Source organism: Squalius cephalus (genome assembly GCF_949319135.1).
Source record: "Squalius cephalus genome assembly, chromosome: 11".
Lineage (NCBI taxonomy): Eukaryota > Metazoa > Chordata > Actinopteri > Cypriniformes > Leuciscidae > Squalius > Squalius cephalus.
The window spans coordinates 7,342,958-7,361,280 of NC_137132.1; the positions used below are offsets into that span (position 1 = coordinate 7,342,958).

Consider the following 18,323-nt stretch of genomic DNA (forward strand, 5'->3'; position numbering starts at 1 on the left):
GTCATGTTTCGAAACGGAGCCTTTATTGTTGATGAGATCGTTCATCCAAAAAATGAGAATTCTAGCGTTATATATTCGCCCTCATGTCGTTCCATCCCTTCTTTCTTTCATGGAGCACAGAAGGGGTCAGTGGGGGTCCAGTGTTGTTGTTACGTTTCTATTCCACAGAAGAAATAGAGTCATACTCGCTTGGAACGACATGAGGGAGAGTAAATGATGACAGCGTTTTCATCGTTGAGTGAGTTCCATTTAGAAGCATGACATCGTTGCAGAACCTTCCAGAATTCCACCGTTTGGTTGAGAGTTCATGTTTTGTAAAACTACCTTGTAATTCTGGTGCGTTTTATTTGAAATCTCTGCTCACGGGTGTAACTCTTTGGTCCAATTTGAAATGTTGCTATTGAACCAAGACGAAAATGCAACATTGTTACAATTTAGTCCCCGTTTAAGAAAAGCAGGTCTGAAAATGGCCTTTTATTTATTTATTGCACATACACACAAGTCATCAATTAATTCAACTCAAGTCACATTTATTTGTATAGCGCTTTTCACAATACATATCGTTTCACAGCAGCTTTACAGAAAAAGCATTTTTCTACATTATAATTTTGAGTGATCTGTTATCAGATGTATTATGAAACATTTAATAATACAAGTCATGCAGTTAGCTATAACATCATGTTTTGATAATAATTAGTTTATCTTTCTGCATTTGTAACTGGTAATGGATATAATGTGTCATTTTATTTGTGTGTTTGGTTGTCAGTAGTGAATAAGAATCTTATGACATGAATATTAAGATGTGCTAATGCAGATAATGAATATTCTCCCCCTCTCTTTTACTCATTACTCGGTATTGAGGTGAGTTTACAACAGCGTATTTAATGAAAACACACGCGAGTCTCAGGTCAATTTTTGTCTTATTTGTTTTGGCTTATGTGACTAGGTTTTTGAAATTGGGAGACGTTTTCGTCAGTACATATTATTTTACTATTTATAACTGTTTAATATATTGTTTTTAAGAGTGTAGTGTACATACTATAAGTGCATAACATTATTTAAGTACATACTATAAATAGAAATAAAAATTCAAAAAGTAACAGTAATGTTACTTGTTATATGCAAAAAGCATCTGATTATTAAAGTAAAAACATATTTTTCTGTCTGTAACCTTGTATGATGTTTCTTAGCTTGTTTCTGTAACCGGTGTGTTGCAGCAAGCATGTGATCATGTTAAAATCATATCTATCTATATTATTAGATACACTTTTCTTTATTGAAAATGAGGTTCCCATCATTTTAGGGATTTAGTTTTAGCAAATTAATAAAACAAAATAATTCATTTTTAATTAAATTTTACAAATGAAACCGCTCGTAAATACTTTATCTGTAGAAAAAATATAAATAATCCATTAAATATGAAAGTATTATGCAATCTTTAAGACATTTCTCCTTATATATTTCCCCCTAAAATCTTATCATAATGCATATATGTATATATATACTCAATTTGTGTTATGGGAATTTTTTTTGCTTTTTTGTACAGCATGACTGACTACACACATACACACACACACACATGCATATATATATATATATATATATATATATATATATATATATATATATATATATGTATATGTGTGTGTGTGTGTGTGTGTGTGTGTGTGTGTGTGTGTGTGTGTGTGTGTGTGTGTGTGTGTAAAAAGATATGTAATCAGTCCTGCTGTACAACAACAACAAAAGATTTAGTATATATATATATATATATATATATATATATATATATATATATATATATATATTTATATATTTACATTTATATATATATATTTCTTTTACAATATACTAATGAAATTTTGGGAGTGAAATGAGCCTAATAGTCATTACAATCATGTTAAAATGCTAAAATAAGTTTGTTTTATTCAAAATATATCTTTAATATAAAATATATACATTTTCTAGAGACAAACATGACCCAAACTTCCCTTGTTGAGATTTTTCATTTGAATAGAGGTGGAAAGTCCAGGAGTCAGAAAGTAAAAGTCCTACCATATGTTTATTCCACCCATGAACTTAGCCAGCTGATTTCACTAATTAGTTCTAATTAGCTAGTATCTCCTGGCTGAAAAACTGTGCTAATTAGCAGATCCAGGTGATTGGAACAAAATACAGAGGACTTTTACTTTCTGAACCTGGACTTTCCGCCTCTGCATTTGAATTACATTTTTTTTTAATTAAACCACTTGTAAACATACTTTATCAACAGGAAAAAAATGAAGTAATTCATTAAATATGAAAGTATTATGCGACCTTTTAAGACATTTCTCCTTATATAGAACCTTTTAGGCATAAAGGGCTCTTTACAATTGAGTCAAGAACCTCGCTGAACCTTTCTCTGTAAGAGCACACTGCCATTATTCCAGCTATTCTGCATCCTTCAACTGTGCTGAAACCTGAAGATAACCGAGCTGTTATGAAATCCTCCGGAGCAAGGTTAGACTCGTCTTGTCTGGATCGATTTCTTTTCTCTTGATCCCTTCACTTGCTTCCTTGCATCTGGGAGACAGTGCCTTCACACACACACACACACCTGCAAGCACTTGCTTATGCGCTGGATATCGCAGGTCCTGTCGGAGAGGCGCGTCTCTTTGTTTCTCAGACTTCAGGGTGAATGAGAATATTTTGAATGATTATTAATGACAAACCGGCATGTTCTCCATGGCAACCTCTCTACCTTCTTTCACTCTCGGCCCTTTTCATTTGAATTGTAAACTGTGAGTTGCGTGGGTGGACGGAGTGAGCGAGAGAGACGAATAAAAGCGGGCTTGCGTTTGCGATGAGCGCGGGAACACAACCGGTTTAACGAGACACAGAATGTGCCCTTAACAAGCCACAACAACCTTTACCAGCAACAACAATCTCACAACCTTTTCTCAGCGACACACACACACATGATGCATTACAGACTTCGGCTCAAAAGGACACAGTGACACTCAAGAGCATACAGTCCTGCCTCGTTTAGTTGCACTGCCTCATTTTATTTTATATTTTGTGTGTGTGCATTGAACAGTCTGTCTGTTAAGATCATGCCATGTCATAATTACCGCAAATAAGAGATGACAACATGTGACACTGTAGGCCTACTTGGAGCTGTTTGTGTCCTCAGTGTCGGGTTTATAGCTTAAGTTTCTCTAAATTAAGAGTTTAAAGTTTTAATTACGAGTTATAAGATCACGCGAATGCTTTTTACAAGTCAGAATAGTTATGGTTATTACGACATGGCGGGTGAAGTATGTCGTTTTGAAATTAAAGTCCCCCTGTAGTCAATAATTTCATTCCTTAAAACTCATCTTTGATCACCAAAATTACATATTTAGACATGTTTTTCCTTGAAAAAAATTTCTTCATGCCTTAACATAGCTTGAATGTAACTCTACACCCTTGCCTCATTTATTATACGCGGTTCTATGAATATGCAAATGAGCCCCGCCTCCACTCACTCACTTCGCTCAGAGATCCACTCGTTGACGATCACGCGTTGATCTGATTGGTTACAAGGTAGTTTGTGACGTCAGAAACACCAGCGATTTAAACTGTGTTTTTGAGACTGTCTTTGGTTCACTGCAGTTTTAGGGAGAAAATACTCAGCAATGGTGTCGACTTATGAATTTACACATGGTGTGTCTTAACGCATATTAAAAACACCACATAGACATACAAACAACGTTAAAAGCTTGATTTTCACAACAGGGAGACTTTAAATACTTAATAATTAAAATAGAGACAACTATAAGCAAGCCATTTGTAAGTTAAAAAACTGAATCTGTGGTGCTTTCTGTTTGAGTGAGCATCTCAACCGGCTCAATCCTTCAGGTTATCAGATCTGATCTTTATTTTAGAGGCTGTGCTTCTGAGGTGTGTTTCTTAGCGTGTGTTTCATATGCATTTCATATTTCATGCATCTCCAGGGGGTCATGGATCTGTTGCCATGCTATTTTCACCACTACTTTTCGTTTCTGCCAAAACGGGGTGGAGTCTTGCAAGCATACAGCCTTTCTAGTGTAAATGTGTCTTTGTTTTCCGTGCAGCACTTCCTTCTTTATATTCACACAGGTGACAGCTGTGATGTTTTGGGTTTATTCTGGCGGTAGTCTGAACAGATCCATCCAATGCAAGAGATACAGGATAGATAGGCCTGTATTTCATCTTGTTAGGAACTTTATCTCATGTTTTGTATGGTAAAAAGCTCAGAATGGAAAACTAGCTGATAATTATTTGTATGAAAACTTGGGACTTGGCATAGCCACAAGTATCATGATTACATGTTTTGCACACCCATGTGTACTCGATTACATCAAAAGAAAATTACTTTGAGAGACTGGAGAAACTTATTGCATTTTCAAGAAAGCAAAATTTTTTTTATTTGGAATAATGCGCACTGATGAATCATGCGCAATATGAGCGCTGACATTTATTAAGAAAGTAAATTGGGTTACTTTTGATTTCCTATTGTGAATACTCATTACACAAACAGAACAGACATTTTTAGCTGCAGTTTTATTCCCTTTTAAATGGAAAAAGGAATCAGTGATCGTCTCCAGCCCGTGGGATTGAGGAAATGTGTTTCTGAATATGCCGTCTCACACCCTGATCCGCTGTGGGCTGTTTACCGTCATCCTAACCCTGCTGATGCACTGTGACATGTACAGAAACATCTATACTGATATCTGTGGCCATACTGTTACTTCATGATCCAGACCAGGTCCGTATGTAGCCAATCACAGACATATCTGTTGAACTCTTGAAAGCAATGGCCAATCACAGGTGTGTCAGAATCCACTTTTTTTGTTCTTGTTCTGCGCGCTCGCGAATCCGCTTATAACAAAGTGTATATAGACACGATGTAAATAAGAGTGTTAGAGCCATAACTACATTAACAATTTTGTAATATTTTTCCTTATATTAAGAGTGATTATGTTTTGATAAATTGTTATTTGTATTGTATCGCGAGATTTGACTAGTTTATACGTGCTGCGTACGTGTAATAATTTGAAGAAGAATAAGCAAGGGTTGGTGCTAGACAATCTTTTGACCGTGAAAGGATCGAATTCATGTTTTTGGAACGTGTATAATTGTATAAAGTGTATAATATTTCTCTTAAAATGTAACCTGAAAACGAAAAAGTAACGTTTTACAAGACAAGTTATGGATTCACACGTCAAATCCTTTGACACAGACCTTTGTGAGATCTGAACTGAGGTGAGTGACAGATTTTTAGAGATTATAAATGGAGAGCTCTTTACATGCGTGTATGCCAATTAATATACTTTTAGCACTTTATCATAAACATATACACTCACCTAAAGGATTATTAGGAACACCATACTAATACTGTGTTTGACCCCCTTTCGCCTTCAGAGCTGCCTTAATTCTACGTGGCATTGATTCAACAAGGTGCTGAAAGCATTCTTTAGAAATGTTGGCCCATATTGATAGGATAGCATCTTGCAGTTGATGGAGATTTGTGGGATGCACATCCAGGGCATGAAGCTCCCGTTCCACCACATCCCAAAGATGCTCTATTGGGTTGAGATCTGGTGACTGTGGGGGCCATTTTAGTACAGTGAACTCATTGTCATGTTCAAGAAATCAATTTGAAATGATTTGAGCTTTGTGACATGGTGCATTATCCTGCTGGAAGTAGCCATCAGAGGATGGGTACATGGTGGTCATAAAGGGATGGACATGGTCAGAAACAATGCTCAGGTAGGCCGTGGCAATTAAACGATGCCCAATTGGCACTAAGGGGCCTAAAGTGTGCCAAGAAAACATCCCCCACACCATTACACCACCACCACCAGCCTGCACAGTGGTAACAAGGCATGATGGATCCATGTTCTCATTCTGTTTACGCCAAATTCTGACTCTACCATCTGAATGTCTCAACAGAAATCGAGACTCATCAGACCAGGCAACATTTTTCCAGTCTTCAACTGTCCAATTTTGGTGAGCTCGTGCAAATTGTAGCCTCTTTTTCCTATTTGTAGTGGAGATGAGTGGTACCCGGTGGGGTCTTCTGCTGTTGTAGCCCATCCGCCTCAAGGTTGTGCGTGTTGTGGCTTCACAAATGCTTTGCTGCATACCTCGGTTGTAACGAGTGGTTATTTCAGTCAAAGTTGCTCTTCTATCAGCTTGAATCAGTCGGCCCATTCTCCTCTGACCTCTAGCATCAACAAGGCATTTTCGCCCACAGGACTGCCGCATACTGGATGTTTTTCCCTTTTCACACCATTCTTTGTAAACCCTAGAAATGGTTGTGCGTGAAAATCCCAGTAACTGAGCAGATTGTGAAATACTCAGACCGGCCCGTCTGGCACCAACAACCATGCCACGCTCAAAATTGCTTAAATCACCTTTCTTTCCCATTCTGACATTCAGTCTGGAGTTCAGGAGTTTGTCTTGACCAGGACCACACCCCTAAATGCATTGAAGCAACTGCCATGTGATTGGTTGATTAGATAATTGCATTAATGAGAAATTGAACAGGTGTTCCTAATAATCCTTTAGGTGAGTGTATATAATCTAATGTTGACATCAGCTGGAAAAAAAACGTAATATTTAACAACATGTTATGTTGGGCTAATTTCAACACTGCCTGCATCATGACATGATTATAATAAATTATCATGTGTTAATTAGGCTTAACAGTGCAGTTAGCATTAGATTTACAAGTTCACGACTCTTCATGGCAGACGTTGATGTTTCTGAAATTGTTTCTTTTTTAAAACCTCTTTATAGTAACCATTTTTGCTTGTTTTAAACAGTAAAGTGCAGTTTATTTTCTTTAAAAACATTTAAGCTTCTGTAATAGTTTTTTATTATTATTTTAGTTATATTGCTACTTGTTTTTACTTGATCAAAAAAAATCCTAAGTGTCTTTTTTTTTTAAAGAAACCATGACTAGGACTGCAGTATAAAGCATTGATGAGTTAATATCACTAAAGTATGTAATTTCCCATATGCTCAAATTGGGGAGACTGGTTATTGCTCTTTTTTTTTGTCAATTTGTAGTTTATTTAATTCTTGTGTGATTCTTTTTTTCTAGATTTTTTAAAGTTAATTATCACTGTTTATCTCTATTTGTGTTATATTTAAGTAAATTGCAGTTCATTTGAACGATAAGCATTTGTGTTAATTTTTTGGCGGTCCAGACTGATCCTTTCTCAAGCCAACAGTAATTTCAGCCATGAGTAATTTCCCTCACTTGATCTTCTGAGGCCGGTGCTGGATACTGGTGTTGGCTACACATGTTGGATCAGAACATTGAAAAGACCCTGAGAGATTTTAAATGCTAAAAACGAAAAAAGAAAACTTTATTCATGTGGTAAAATTGTCTCCGTCTCTGCAACCCAATTAACTTCATAAAATGTTTTATTATGAAGTGAAAACGGATATTCAGTGAAAGCGATTGCTATTTGACTATTCATTAACATTGAGCAATACCCATATGGCCTTTCAGCGGAACAACTTATTACTTATATTTTATGTCACGAGTGCCGTGAATAAGGTCCACAGAAGATGATCAGATGAAGATGAATTAAAAAATACAAGTATTTAATCAAACAAACTCTAATAGGCTAATCCACAGGTAACAGCATGTGATAACAATACCTGACAATCAAGGCAGAGAAACGAGGAACTTAAACACACACTGATAACAAACTAAAAGACGAACAGGTGTGATGATCAGATGAATAGCCAAGTAAATAATGATGGCAGGAAACCTGAACAAAAACCACGAGGAAATGACTGAATATCCATGACAGTATCAGAGTGATTACACTGGAGAAAAATATTGATGTACACTATAACAAAAATATTTTTCGAAGTTGCAAATAAAAAGACTATTTCAGTCTTTAGTATTTCTCAATTTCACATTTAATTTACTCAGAAATTGCTTCACTAATATTTACGAAGAAACACATCGAGATACACGTGAAATTTTTAAGTAGAAAAAGTGGTCACTGTATATTAGGGCCCAATTCTCACTATTAACTAACTATTAACTATGATTTTTGCCTCAATAAACACCTAATTCCTGCTTATTAATAATTAGTAAGATAGTTGTTAAGGTATTGGGTAGGATTAAGGATGTAGAAGATCATGCAGAATAATGCATTAATATGTGCTTTATAAATACTAGTCAATATCCTACTAATATGCATGCTAATAAGCAAACTACAGTTAATAGTAAGAATTGAACCCTAAACTAAAGTGTTACCAAAAAACTAGTTTTTTAGAAAGTAAATAGTGTCAGTTTTGATTTTATGTTGGTTTCCAGGCACTGTATTCTTCTGCACAATGTCTCTGTTTCCTCTGCAGACATGTATTGTTCCTCTTTCTATAAAAGAAGTGAAAGCAGAGTATATTAGATTGAATTGTCATGTTGTTTGAGTTCAATCTTTGGTTTGGCATTGGACAGGCTATAGTCTTCACACCTGACATCAGCAGTTTTACGGAAGGCGGCTATTTATTCAAGCAAATCAGAGGAGAGAAAATCATTTAAAGCAAACATGTAGAGAGAGCAGTGGCCGGCTGGCCGCTGAATATTAAAACAGCAGAAAATGAAATAAATCCAGATGTAGTTTCTTTGCAGTTGATGTTTGTAAATCCGATGCGAGTGTAGAGTAGCAAAGCTCCATTCATTGGGGCAAAACAGCAAAAATGAGTGTTCTGAAATCTCCATGGTTACATTATCACAACATTGAGCTCATTAGCATACTGTACCACACATATTTACATATCACTGTTCAGGATCTTGAAAAGACAGTCCTGTAGTGAGGATGTATTATTGAAGGCCAACCCAGAAATTTCCCTCCACAAAAACCCAACAGAATTTTTCCATTGGCTTTTGGGTGTTTGCAGAAAATAAGCTTTATGGTTCATACACGTTTTGTTCATCATGATAATCTTCACAGGTGTACACAACTTTTATGATTGAGCAGAACTAGAACTATTTTAAGGCGAGACACGGCAGGCAAAAACTTTGTTTTGTTTTTTCACTGGTCAATTTTGAGATTTTTGGATATTTGTCTTCAATAACATGTCTTCTCTCAGACTTGTGGTGAAAAAAAGTCTGAAATACACATTTAGATCTTTATTTTACTACAATTTTTTTTTTAAGGCTATTGACAGTATATTCTGATTTACAGGATAACAAAAGTAGTTATCCATAAATCCCTCTGTATTTTTTTTCCCATCTAATATGTGAACACAATGAAAAAAATAATTTTGAACCTGGCTTTATCCAATACTCAGATTTCGTTTTTTTAAATATATGCAAATTAGTGCATATTTAATTAGATAATGCCTAATTTGCATATTTAAACATTAAATTCAAGTAAACTTGTAATACATTTTTTTCTCATCTTAATGTAGGTAATCAACTGGGAAAGTTTCATGGTGATATCTGCTAGTTACATTTTTTTACCCTATTCACCTGTAGTGTCTCGCAGTAAGTTTTCATAATAGGGGGATGTTGAATGCTTTAATCTGATTGGTCATCGGTCGATGAACATTCTAAGGTGTGCAGTTAGTTTCAGGGAAACGCATGGATAAAGTAGATCCAGGCAGGTCTTGGCCGCATTACAGTTTTATATCACTATATATATTAAGTTTGTAATTTTTTTGCTCCGTCCCCATTTACTTTGATTACGTGACAAAAGTGCCATGAAACTCGCATTGTGTTCCACTGAAGAAAGAAAGTTACTCAGGCATGGAAAAACATGAAGGCAAATAAACAATGACAAAAAGTTCACTTTTGGGTGTACTTTTCTCATTAAAGTCCTCTAAAGGATTCGCACACACATAAAAACACGTCTGCTCTGTGTATTCGCCACGGCAATTAACCACGATGTCACACCAAATCTAAATAATAAGCGCGGATCAGTTTTTCATGCGCTCCGGATGCTTGTTGTTTGGTTTTGAGTTTATTGGGATATGAGGGAAATGCTGTGTGTTGTTGAGATCACAGTCGTCTCGGTCGCACTGACCTGAGTTACACTTGCTCAGATTGAACTGGAAATCTGCCCAGTCTCTCTCTCTTGTGTTCCTTTAACTGCTGTTCTGTGGTCAGATCAAATGGACGAGCTCACTTCTGTGTGGAATTAATCAGAGTCACTTCTCTGCTCTGATGAAAGAAAAGCTTTTCATTGCTGTTAAATAATCATCCCTTTAATTCAAGAGATCAGATGAGAGTGAATGATGTGTGTGTGCATTAGCGTGTGTGTGTGTGTGTGTGTTTGAGTGTTTGTTTGTGTGTGTGTGTTTGTGTGTGTGTTTGTGTGTGTGTCTGTTAATGTTTGTTTGAGTGTGTGTATTTGTGTTTGAGTGTGTGTGTGTGTGTGTGTGTGTGTGTGTGTGTGTGTGTGTGTGTGAGAGTGAGTGTGAGTGTGAATAAGTGAGTGTTTCTGTGTGTCTGTGTGTGTGTGTGTGTGTGTGTGTGTGTGAATAAGTGAGTGTTTCTGTGTGTGTGTGTGTGTGTGTGTGTGTGTGTGTGTGTGTGTGTGTTTGTGTGTGTGAGCACATGTTTGTGTGCTCGTTTGTTTGTGTGTGTGTGTGTGTGTGTGTGCGTGTGTGTGTGTGTGTGTGTGAGAGTGCTCGTGTGTGTGTGTGTGTGTGTGTGTGTGTGTATGTGTGTGTGTGTGTGCGCGCGTGTGAGTGTGTGTTTATGTGAGTGTGTGTTTGTTTGTGTGTGTGTGCGTGCACGTGTGTGTGTGTGTGTGTGTGTGTGTGTGTGTGTGTGTGTGTGTGAGTATGTGTTTGTGTGAGTGTGCTTTAGTGTTTGTGTGTGCGTGCACGTGTGTGTTTGTGTGTGCACGCGTGTGTGTGAGTGTGTGAATTAGTGTGTGTGTGCGTGCACGTGTGTGTGTGTGTGTGTGTGTGTGTGTGTGAGTATGTGTTTGTGTTAGTGTGCTTTAGTGTTTGTGTGTGCGTGCACATGTGTGTTTGTGTGAGCACGCGTGTGTGTGTGTGTGTGCACATTTGTGTATCCTGATTTAAATCTGCTTTTCTCCTTCTCAATTTTCTTCATTAATTCGAGCTGTTTCTCTGTTTCTGTCGTCCTTCAGATGCTTGTCATCCTCTCTCTGTCTCACTACAGTCATGATAATGAATTACAAGGTTTTCTCTCTAACAGTTGGCATACACTAGACAATATGATTATAGTTGTTGTACTTCAAAATTTCACATTTAATTTGTAACTTGCTGTTTTTTTGTAGCAATTTGTGACATTTATTAGCATTTTCTGAGAGAAAAAAGTAAATCCTACACCCATTTCTCTCAGTGCAGGATTTCAATTCTTGTGTTTTTCTAAGATGTCACAGTGTCTTTATATAAATTACATTTGACCATATATTTGTAATATATATTTCACTGTTTTTACTGTATTTTTGATCAAATAAACGCAGCCTTGGTGAGCAGAAGACACTTTTGAACAGAATTAAATGTGATTTCAGCTTTATCTGCACGTTCGGGTCAGGTCGGGTCATTTTCACGTCAGTTTATTGCTGTCTAAGTGTTTTTGGCCAGAATAAACTGCAGTGTGTGCCAGATGTCGATCGGTAGTCAAGCGTTTGGGATTCATGAGACTAGACATTTTTCTTCATAACTGATCAACATCAACACTGTTATTTTCAGATTTCTCACAGTGAAGCTGCTTTGAAACGATCCGTATAGTGTATAAAGCGCTGTGTAAATATGACTGGACTATCCTCGATCCCCTGAACATCAGCTGCGTGTCCACACACACACACACACACACACACACACACACACACTTTATAACAACTAAATATTTAGTAACATTATAAATGTCATTATAAAACTTTTTTTGATCATTTTAATGTCTCCCTGCTGAATCAAAATATTCATTTCTTTAAAAAAGAAAATCGTACTGATCCCAAACTTTTAACAATAGTATATGTGACCTTGATTGTGTGTGTGTGTTTGTGTGTGCACTTAGAATAATTTACAATAATGCAGAAACATATACATTTTAGGGTTTCCCTTAGTGCCGAATGACAATGACAGGGCAACCAGAAAATGTTTAGTTTTTTGTTGCTCGCTGTTTGGATCATTTGTAGGATTTTCCTCCTCTATCTGCTGTGCAAGCTTTCTCTCTGCTATTAATATAGATGAAGATATACAGATTGGTTTGAATCAGTTTTGTAATATTGTGATTCATTCTGAGCTGGTTGGTTTGGCTGAAGACTTTAAATTCTTTAAAAATCCCTATGGAAAAACATAACGAGAAAGCGCTTCCAGAACCCATATATTGCTTGAAAATGATGAGAGCAAACCAGAGCAAACTATTGGCTGATGGGTCCCCCTCTACCTGTCAATCACTTAAGCCAGCCAATAGAGTGCATTAGTGCCCGCCCCCATTTTCGGCAGTATTTTTCTCATAGATTTTTCCCATAGGGATTTTCATATAGTCTTCATTAGAGAGTGATAAGCCATGATTCAAACCAACCAGCTTCGAAGTGAATCATAACACTACATACTTTGATTTGAAGCAAAAAAGTTTTTAAAAATCTGACAAAGGTATGATGAGACTGTGAACGTAACGGCTTTAGTGAGCGAAAGAACCACAAACCCATGAAGCAGTGCAAATACTGTAGCGTAATCGAATTAAAACGATGGAGAAATATATAACTACTCATTTACAAATGTTGAGTATATGTATAAAAACAATTGGTTTATTGCAAAATGTGCATATGCTATACAAACATTTCAGTATTTTGAGCGATTAGATCACGTCATTCGCTGCTTCATGGAAGTGGGCGGAGCTAATGAGCTATTTTGGCATGTGTTGCTTTTTATTAAATCTGATTGGTGATATATTCTGCACAGCATCATGGGTAATGTAGTTTTTCACCAGGAATTCCTTTGTTACACACGATTATTTTAAAAACTAAGCTGTAATAATGCAGCAGAAACATCGATTAACAACCTCATTGCTCACTGTAGGGCTGTCTTTAAAGGTTTATAAGTTCAAAATCAATTCCCTTATGGAGAAAATGAACCGGACTTTTGCACAGACTTAGAGGAGAGGAGGGGTTATGTGATTATGATGTAATACAGATTGAATAGCATTAGCATAATCACAGAGTAGAATATGTACAGTAACGCAGTGAGGAGAGACTATACCTGTGAATGTGTGTGTGTGTCCTGTGGAGACGGACATGTATGTGCCATCTGCTCATGTTGAGGTATCAGCACTAGTTCCTCACAAACCACAAACGCTTGTAGGATTTTGATGTAAATCATAAAAAATGATAGTGGTAAAGCTGAGAGGGGAAATGCGTTTTAAGAGATGTATTTCAGATGATATCACCACGGGACGTTTTTCAGACAGTGTGGCGCGGCGGGGGATTTTTATCGTCTGATGCCGTTGGATACTCCACTTGATTTAGTGCAAATACTTCACAGTAATGTAATGGGATGAGAAAGACCTTTCACAGATAACTGCATCTGTCTCACTCTCTTGTACACGAGCAGCAGGACAGCTTTTAGGGCGTTTATATTTTACAGTTTTTCACCCTGAACTCCACTTTAATGTCAGTTGCACTTTTTCATGATCATTTTATCTCTGAGCATCAGAATTGAAGTGGATTTTGCTACTGTGCTTTCTATATGCAAATGAGCTCTGTTGTTGTGATTGGCTAATCTCGTTGCATGTGAAATTAGATTAACAGTTGCGGTTTCAGCTGTAGTTGGTGACATCTTTCAGTTATTTATTTATTTGTATTTTATTTTAGTTGGTGCCATCTTTCAGAAAACAGTCACAGAACGTTCTCTTGTGAATAAATTAGTCACGGAGGAGTTTGTTATGAGATGTTGTTTTAACATCAAGTCATACAGGAAGATGTCGACAGGCAAAACTGATCTAATAGCAGCGTAAACTTCATTAAATTAAAGAAAGAGAGTAATTAAACAGTGTGCTAAAGCACAGCCTACAGTAGACAATGAAATATATATATATATATTTCTGTGTTTCTGTATATTTCTGTGTTCGCTGTGTTCGAAATCGCCCCCTATTCCCTCATTCACTATTCCCTACATTAGTGCACTAATATAGTCCACTTTAGGGAGTTATTGAAAACGAGTGTGTGAATTCGGACACTTAGTGCGCCACTTTTGCATAGTTTGTGCTCTCTGTTTAATAAATTTAGCAAACTGGCAGCTCTAGTAGTAATGGAAACTATGTATAACCCTTAATTAAACAATTTAATAATCAATTAAAAAGCAATGTATGATATTACGCTGTAGCCACATTGGACCAGCGGTTTGAAAAATGAAAGGATGGATAATTGATCTGGTCAGATGCTGGAGTTCATTAGGCTCACGACTCTCATAGTGCATTATGGGTATCTCTAGCTGTTGAGCGTACATTGGTTGTACACTCATTATTACGTTGCATTGTGTAATTGAGTGCACTCGATGACATCCACTATGGTTTCGGACACCAATACAAATAGCTGTTCCCTCAAATATTGCCTTATTTAGTGTTATAGGGGTGCGATTTCAGACACAGACGTCGTAATGAACTCAATAAACAAAACAAGGATCAGGTGTGAGAAATCAGTGAAACAATGAGTAACCATGACGATGAACAAAAATATGCTCAGCAACAACAGAAGGAAACAATGCAGGAATTATTTAAATGAGGAATATTGTGACGTTCACTCGTGGAAGAAACTCAAGACTACAATGGAGAATGGTTTCAGGGAGTTCAGAAACACTAGCCGCGTTTCCATTACAGATTTGCGCAAAACTTTTGTGACATTTTCTAAATGTCGATAAAAAACGATTGTGAAATGACGGTGTTTCCATTAAACGATGTTATGTGGCTAGTACATAATTTTTGCATAATCCTCTCGCGATAAGTCATTTAAAAAATCATGGCGACGGATGTTGGTAGTTTTATGTATATCGCAGCCATCGCACTAGCCATTATTTTTAATCGAATTATACAGTATGTAGCCGTTTTATCCAAGCATTAATGACAAGGAAAGCCCCTTATACTTGTGAGCAGCAAACATGAGGTGTTTCTTCCTTCTGTCTGCTTCGAGGTCTTGATTGTGGCATGTCTTTGTTATTTAGAGTCCAGTATTCCCATAATACTTTTGTCTTTTATGAGTTTAATGACGAATTGTCTCGTCTTCTGTCTAAACATACCGCGCCTTCTACGTCAGATGACCTATAAAAGAGCCAAAAATGTTTCCATTGCAGTTTTGCGAAATATTCCTTTTTCAAACTGCCTGAAAATCCACCTAATGAGAGCGGAACAACTTTTTTTTGTGATATATGGAAGTTTTTGCGAAATTGATGTGTTTCCATTGGGCGTAATTCAATTTCAATTTCAATTTTCCCAATTTGAAGGGTAATGTAAATCCGGCCAGTGACACTGATATAGAGAATAACTCCTGCTGGAGTGACTTTGTGCTTTCCAGACCTTTTTATAATGCCCAAACAGCAACATTACACTCTAAATAAAAATGAAGTAAAATAAGTCCTCTTTGAGGCCAGAATCATGAATGAAGGGCTACACATTCCTTCACCTATCGCAACGATTAAGTCCAGATTGCTGGAGCGCAGCCAGAGAGATAGAGAGAGATAGAGAGAGATAGAGAGATCTAGAGAGAGAGAGAGAGAGAGAGAGAGAGAGAGAGAGAGAGAGAGAGAGAGAGAGAGAGAGAGAGAGAGAGAGAGAGAGAGAGAGAGAGAGACAGTCCTGATAGCATCTCTCTTCAGCTCCAGTGTGTCTGTGGTAATTACAGAGAAACACACTACAGCACATCCATGTCAACACTCACTCAGATACACAACTGTTCCCAGAACACACTCTTCTCCCAACACGCATGCTCTCTGAAATCTGATGTATTCCTGCACTGCTTGGAAAGGGCAGCGTTTGACGTTCAGATGTTCGATTTTCTGCTGTAATATTTATTCACACTCCAGCCGGGCGAGTGCAGCACTTTGAGGTGGAGCTGTGTGTGTGTGCGTTTTCTGTATTTATCCGTCCATTCCCTTTGGAAATCACTAATGAGATCTCTATCATTTCTCCTACACAGCATGCAAGGCTTGATTTTTTTTGAAGAAAAAGACTTGCATGTGTCTCTAGAAATCTCAACAGTGTCTCAAACTGCTTGGGTTTGTCAAGATACTAAAGTATGTGATCAAAATACAGATAATTTCTCATCAAAACTAAATGACCTGAGCAATGCTAATCATATTCATTTAATGACTCTGTGCTTTAATTTTGTGTCTTTTTTTATTTCTATTAAGGAATGTAAAACGTTGGTGGAATGTTTCAGGCAATATGGAACGTTTTTTTTTTTCTGTGCTAAATTCATGTGTAATTTCTTGTTGCTAAATCAAAGTTTTCACTGTAGTTGGTAAGTCAAATTTAAGGTAACAATTAACATTTTTATATTCTATTTTATTTATTTTAGATTTTTTATTTAATTTTATCGAGGAGTCCTATTAATTTACTGTGAAGTATCACATCTGAAAACATTGGAAATTGTCATTCCATATTTTGTTTTATATTTTTTTATTTTATTTTATTCATCAAGGAGTCCTATTAATTTACTGTAAAGTATCACATGGACTGACAATTTCCAATGTTTCCAGATATTTAATTTAATTTTATCTTATTTTTTATTCTATTCTATTTTTTTAAATAATTAATTTTTATTTATTTTATTTTATTATATTTATCGAGGATTCCTGTTCATTTTTTAAAAGTATCACATGGACTGACAATTTCCAATGTTTCCAGATATTTTATTTTATTTTATTTTTATATTTTATTAATCGAGCAGTCCTATTAATTTACTGTAAAGTATCACATCTGAAAACATTGGAAATTGTCAGTTCATATTTTTTGTTGTATTAAATTATTTATTTCATTTCATTTTCACTTAAAGGAGAACTCCGGTCAATTTTAACATTGAGCTCATTTTTTTGTACATTTGGAGTGCTGTCAATACAGAGAACAACGACAAAAATCGGTGTTGCCTACACCGAGTTATTCTATTTTTAAAATTTGCACCCTGTTGACTTCAATGGGGCAATGTTTAAACCTGCTTTTAGCCTCTTAACATCCTTGATGTGTCATTACAAGTGCACAGGTCATGTGAGTGATTCCTTCTGAGTGAACACGAGTGAGTCTGACTGCAGTAGATGTGAAAGATATGTAAAAAATTGATGTTATTTAAGCCAGCGCAAATACCTGTTTACATCCTGTTTTTCGGTTGAAGTCCAAAGTAGTCGATTGCCGAGTTCACGCGCGTGATCATTGGTAACGAAACCTATGCGCGTGAACTCGGTAATCGACTACTTTGGACTTCAACCGAAAAACAGGATGTAAACAGGTATTTGCGCTGGCTTAAATAACATCATTTTTATACATATCTTTCACATCTACTGCAGTCAGATCCACTCGTGTTCACTCAGAAGGAATCACTCACATTTTCTGTGCACTTGTAATGACACATCAAGGATGTTAAGAGGCTAAAAGCAGGTTTAAACATTGCCCCATTGAAGTCAACAGGGTGCAAATTTTAAAAAGAGGATAACACGGTGTAGGCAACACCGATTTTTGTCGTTGTTCTCTGTATTGACAGCACTCCAAATGTACAAAAAAATGAGCTCAATGTTAAAATTGACCGGAGTTCTCCTTTAATTTCAAAACCGTTTTCCTGTGGGTCATTACTTCAGTTACAGATATTTTATCTCTGCTTCAAATTCTCTGTTATGTTCCTAAAGGATATTATGGGACCTTGAACAATAGAGATCATTAGTTTAATCGAATGTTTAGTTGTGCGTCATTTCAATGATTGAGAAAATGATCTCTGTTCAATGATCTTTGACAGGCAGTGAAGGCTGTTGTCCTCTTTATGAACGGAGACTGTGATTGTGTGTTTGTCAACGGTGTGTGTGTGTGTGTGTGTGAGAGAGAGAGAGAGTGTGTGTGCCATCTGTTCGTGTCTGCTACTCTCACTGTGAGACTAATTACAAGAATTTACACGTACCCACAATAACCACATCAAAACCTGACCAAAGCTTCATCTATGTGTACATTAGCAGTGCATGTATGTGTGTGTGTGTGTGTGTGTGTGTGTGTGTGTGTGTGTGTGTGGTTGTTGTTTTTTTTTGCATATTTTATGTGTGTGAGATGAATTACCATTTTTTACACCTCTCCTTCCTCAAGTTCTCCATCAGAGAAAGCAGGAGAGACACTGGAAGAGTCA

At 36.6% G+C, this 18,323-nt stretch overlaps 1 protein-coding gene across 4 annotated transcripts in view; it reads left to right on the top strand.

Annotated features, from left to right (window-relative positions):
* grm5b (glutamate receptor, metabotropic 5b) overlaps positions 1–18,323 on the top strand; it is a 74,520-nt gene that overhangs the window by 11,372 nt on the left and 44,825 nt on the right. The gene's annotated exons all lie outside the window — the stretch shown is intronic.